The sequence below is a fragment of the Camelus ferus genome, chromosome 29, assembly GCF_009834535.1.
Source record: "Camelus ferus isolate YT-003-E chromosome 29, BCGSAC_Cfer_1.0, whole genome shotgun sequence".
Taxonomy (NCBI): domain Eukaryota; kingdom Metazoa; phylum Chordata; class Mammalia; order Artiodactyla; family Camelidae; genus Camelus; species Camelus ferus.
This window is the reverse complement of record NC_045724.1, coordinates 5,905,748-5,911,747: the sequence shown is the minus strand read 5'-3', so window position 1 is coordinate 5,911,747 and position 6,000 is coordinate 5,905,748.

Sequence of the window (6,000 nt, the reverse complement as noted above, 5' to 3'; positions counted from 1 at the left end):
ATAAAATGTTTCTTGAAAGTCTTTAGATTTCACTTGTCATCAGGGGTGGTTAAAGAGTTATTTTATCAAAATTCTTTTATATTAAGTAGATGGATTTATATATCAATAATTATAATATATTACAAATCTTATGCATAGGTAATCATCATTTTGTATAAATCAAATATATCTGAATAACAAAGTCAGTAAATGTGTATTTTTATTCCAGGAAAACCGTCTGTTCTCAAAGTGCAAGCCAATCTACTTCCGAACAGAAGTTGACGTTTAAAGTTGTGCTTTCAACTTGCCTGGAGCACTTTCCATAAATTATGTCTTCTGTGCCATTGTTTGCCTTTTGGTATACAGAATTTGCTTAAAGGAAGGGTTGAGTTCCAGAGCTGTTGTTATTTTTGATTCTCTATATTTTCCAATCCCCCCCAAAAAAAGTTAGGGTGCAAATACTTTATCAGTTATTTTTTTGAATTATTGGAAAATATAAACCATTAATGATAGTTGGATGTTTAGTTTTTCTTTTTTTTGTGGGGAAAGGTAATTAGGTTTATTTTTATTTAATTATTTTTTTAATGGAAGTACTGGGGATTGAACCCAGGACCTCGTGCATGCTAAGCACACACTCTACCACTTGAGCTATATTGTCCCCCTTAGTTTTTCTTTTTATTGAAGGAAAAAAATCTTGTCCTCCAAGGAAAATAACGTAAGTGCAAATACTGACCAAAAAAAAAAAAAAAATGCATACTTAGTTCTTTCTCTGCACATACCTCTGCTGTGTCATTAAGTCATAATAAGAGTACTGTGAACTCGGGTTTTAGATTCAGGGTATGGCGCTAAGACATGAAATACAACATATTTTTGCAAGATGTAATTTAGCAGTTGCAGGAATGGAAGACTTTAACACAGATTCAATGAAATGGTATTTGCTTTTGACTAAGTGAATGTATCTTGTGATTATTATCTGCCAAGAAATGTCATAGTGGAAGGAGGGTGGTTGGTGGGGCAGGATTCAGGCATATGGAAAGTCCTAAGGCAAATACCACAAAAGTGTCTAGGAAAACACCACCATATGTGGGACTTGGACCCACCCTTGGACCCAGCAATAGCTTCTAAAAAGGATATTGAGACTTTCTCTAAGTCTCTGAATATCTGAAATTGAACACATCTAAAATTCAGAGAAGTTTTTTTTGCACTTTAATATTTCAGATTTTAAAATGGGAAGTGTATTTCATTTAGGAACTTAAATGTGGCAACTGAATAATTGGATAGAGTTGATGCCACCTAAACCTTGAGTCTTTTTACATGACTCCCACCATGTATTCCAGTTTGGGTGCTCTGATGGGCAGTATAGATGGGCATAATTCAAGATGGAAAATGGAATCAGCAGTGAACCTTGGAAAAAATAGAATATTTTTTGTAAATTTAGAGGTTTCACACAAGCTATTTTCAAATGCTTCAAGGATCAATATTACAATATCAACAAATGTTAGGTGCCTTTCAAACTGTCTTTCTTAATTTTTTAAAAATAGATAGATAACCTAAAAATGATTTTCTCATCTGCAACAGAAATGAACCCAACCCCAATCTAATGGCTGCCAATAGCCTAAGAAGCTGTTGTTATATATTGTATATATTGTAAATACAAGCCATATTAACAAAGTTTAATGATAAGATTTTTTGGCATATGTTTAGTCTATGAATTTGTGTGTACACTACCTTGAAACCTCTTTCCTAACCCTACTTGACAAGAAGAGATGCTATAAGTATTTAATTTATAACTCTTTCTACAGTATGCATGGAATGAATACAGGCATAACTCAGATACTGTGGGTTTAGTTCCAGACCACTGCAATAAAGGGCATATCACACATATTTCGGGTTCCCAAGTGCATATGAAGGTTATGTTTACACTACATCATAGTCTATTAGGTATGCAATAGCATTTCCTAAAAAAACAATGTAAATACCTTAATTAAAAAAATACTACATTGCTAAAAAATGCTAGCCATCATCTGAGCCTTCAGTGAGTCCTAGGAGTAACTTCAAAGATTACTGATCACACAACACTGTAACAAATACAGTTGATGAAAAAGTTGGAAATATTGCAAGAACTACCAAAATGTGATATAGAGACAGGAAGTGAATGAATGCTGTTGGGAAAATGGTACCGATAAATTTGCTCCATACCAGATTGCCACGAACCTTCAATTTGTAAAAATGCAGTATCAGCAAAGGGCAGTGAAGGGCACAATGAAATAAGGTATGCCAGTACACTTTGTAAAATCATACGGAAAATAGAAAAACCTAAAGCAGAAAATTAAAAGCCCACATATGTTTTGTATGTTCAGTTTAAAACATCATAGTTGTTTTTTTCCTATTTTAACAAAATGATGGTAGACAGCATACCCTGTTTTGTTGTTTGAGCAATCTATTGTTGCCATAATGTCTTATATTAATATTATCCGAACACATGATTGTAATGATTACATAAAGGTTTATAGTATAAAAGATTGTAATTTATTTTATCATTTCTCTGATTTTCAAACTATAAATAGTTTCTTAGAAAACAACTTTGTATATGAATTTTACTCTTTCTTCTATAAGTTTCTTCATCTATTATTTTTTCTTTAATATAAAGCGTATGATCTAGTGCTTCTAAATTTCGAGTGGTCTTGTTTTTTTTTTTTTATTTATGACTTATAAGAACATGAATCTTGTCCTTTATGCAGTCTGAAAATTTTGTCTTTTAATCATATTATATAGTATATTTACATATAATGTAATGAATAGTATGGTTGGAAGTCTATCATCAAGGCATTTGTTTTCTATTTATATGTTATCTGTTTTTTCTAATTGTTTTTTCATTGTTGTCTTATATTCTCCTTTTTTTACTTTCTTTTAGTGAATCATGTTTTTCAACATTTGATTTTAACTATTTTATTGAAATCTGAGATACACCCCTTTGTACTATTTTTAGAGGTTTCTCAAAAGTTTAAAATATGAATCTTTTAACATATCACATTTTACCTTCATAGTACTGTATTACTTCAGACACTAAAATTTATAAGTATCCCATAACAGTGAAATTTTATTTAGTCTCCATTTCAGCTCAAATTAATAAATTTACATTCCCAGTTTATTGGCCACCCAATGTGACCCTTGCACTGAGAATATATAAATTGTGTATTTACCTTAATTCTAGCTGAGATATAGTTTCCCCCTTCTTTTTCAGTGTAATATATATTTAGCAACACCTAAAATGTTGTATAATTATGCCTGTTCTAAAGATAGCAGAAGTTGTAATTATAGAGAGTGAAGAAGGTGGCCAGAAAAAAAAAATTAGACATGATTTTACATTCATATAATTCAGTTTGATGTAATTTGTTTCACCTTTTCATCATGGAACCCAATGTCGCGGCCAGAGGGATTCAGAAATATGATTCCTAAGGCACACCTCACTAAAGAGAGAGCTGCAGTTGGTCCTGCCTGAATTCCATGGGATGATTTTCCCTTGGGAGACAGAGCAACTTTCTGTTGCTGAAAGAACATGGGGGAGAAGTGATGAACAGGTGGATTTCACAGATAAGTTTCATACATGAAAAGCATAAAACTGGCAAAGGGAGGTAATACTTTTGAGGGCTATTTCTGTGTTTCTAGAGGCAGAATGAGGAACTTAATCTGTTTCTCAACTCTTCTCATTCATTTGAAGTCATTTAATCCATCTTCTTGTTTCAAATGAACACTAATAACCTATCCACAGTTTTGTGTCACCACCACATACTTCTTTTTGGGTCCCTAGAGGGATAAGCATGCTTCTGCTAAGATCTTTCCACTTGATACTTTCTATAGGCACCTCTAGGTCTGGATATGTGATTTTCCTGTCCACCACCAAATGAGTATTACTCTAATGTAATTATTCTCCAATGAGTTTTAGATCCCTTAAAGCAGAAACAGGACCTCATTCATGTTTGCATTCACAGTTTCTGCTGTATCAGAGTCTCTCAATAGTGTTTGTTAAATAAATGGATGAACATCAGATGCATTCATGAATGGACTCAGATCAACAGCTAACTCAGTGCAATGGCCACTTTCTATTTTCTGTAGATTATATTACTTAAGATGAACTTTCACAACTTCTTGTTGTCTTTGTTGTTGTTAATCACTGTAAATTCAATCATGTTTTTGATTGCCAGAGGGTTTTGAATATCGGATAGTATAAACTGAGAACACCTATGTAACTGCCTTTGAATATGAAAAAAGAGTGTTTTTGGTGGGGCAGAAATGATAGAAGTTGTAAAAACAATGTCTTAGACAAATACGTACTCATTAGACAGTCTGGGTGTTTTATCCACTACCCCTGTGTTTGGATAAGTGTATAGTGTAGGCAATAAAGTCAGTGCTTTTGTCTTTAACTCTCTTAAATTCTTGAGCCGTCATTTCACATAGGTTATTTTTGTTTAACTGACCCAACTGCTGTCAGATTACTTTAACACACCAAGGCTTTTTTCTCTCTGGAATTAACCATCTCATATAATCCTTCTCCCTGCATTTGGATAATGTAGGGATAATAATATCTGACAGGTTCCCAAACTCCTGCAGGAAACCTGCCTCCAAACAGGTTTATTAAAAACACATTGTCTATATCAGTACCTGGATATACTCCTCAATACTGCATTCATCAATATAAAAAAATGTATTTTCCTTCCTAAGGTAACTACCACCCTCTTCCCTATACACTACATAATCTTCATTCCATTTTATATTAGGTAGTTGCAATCCTGAAGTTTTAACCAAGCAGATATATGCAAATATCCTCATTCACCTTGTTACCACCTCCTCACTCTTCTTCCTATACTGAAGGTTTGACATAAATTTAAAATATAGATTAAAAATATGTTTTTCTTTTTAGTTTATGTGAATCAAATATATGCAAATTGTACTATGGAAAGTCCATTCTATGAGGAAAAAAATTAACTAAATAACTTCAGTGATTTAGCAGTCCAATTAACTGTTGGGTATTTTCCATTTTTTAATACAAAAGAAAATTAAATTACTTATATATAACTGTACTTTGTCAACCCATTAAATATTCATTATTTTTAGTATTACTAATATGAGGCAAAATGCAGATTTTTTTATGGTGATTAGTGGATATATAATTAGTAAATAAGAAAATTATGTTATAAAAGTATAAAATTATTGATATTTTATTGAAACAAATTATATTTTAAATAATACACATATAACATTTTATATTAATTTTATGTATCTATATGCAATTTTATATGAACTGTATAAAAGACATTTAACTAGCCACAAGACACTTAGCTAATAATTACTAAATATCTAATTAGAATAGAAGAAAAAAAAGTTGAGTATCTATTTGCTTGGATATTCAAATAAAAAATTCTATGTACTCATAGTCTCAATGGATTTGTCTTTTTCATTGTTCTATTTTTTTGTAGTACCTAACATCCTTTCTATACTGGGGACATTTCCTGTCTTGTTGGGGAGAAGAGTTCACCTTCTAAATATAGGTGATGAAATTGCCCTATATTTGCTTTTCCAAACTCTTGAACCCAGAGCATAGACAATTAACCTGGCCCCAGCCTACAGAATACATCCACAGTGCTAATAGTTGGTAATGCAAAGAATAATATAGGGATGTCCACTTCGAGAGAAGACAGTAGCAGTTACACAAAGACATCTGGAGTACAGACACCAGAAACAGCAGAAGCAGTCTACAGAGCCCTGTGTTTGCCACGTTGGTGGCTGTGATGGAGCCAAGGGTTCAGTAGAGGCAGTGGCAATGACTTCAATAGGAAGATTTTGGGGTGCCATTTTGGTCCAGGCTCTAGCTGCCCCACACCTGACACTAGTTCTTCAATTATGTCATACCTAAGTTCCTTTTCCATTTCATTAACTGGAATTTCTTTCTTTTAGTTGCAACTAAGAACCCCAAATCTATAGTCAACATTTCCTTAAATAGGATTACATTGTTTTCAATGG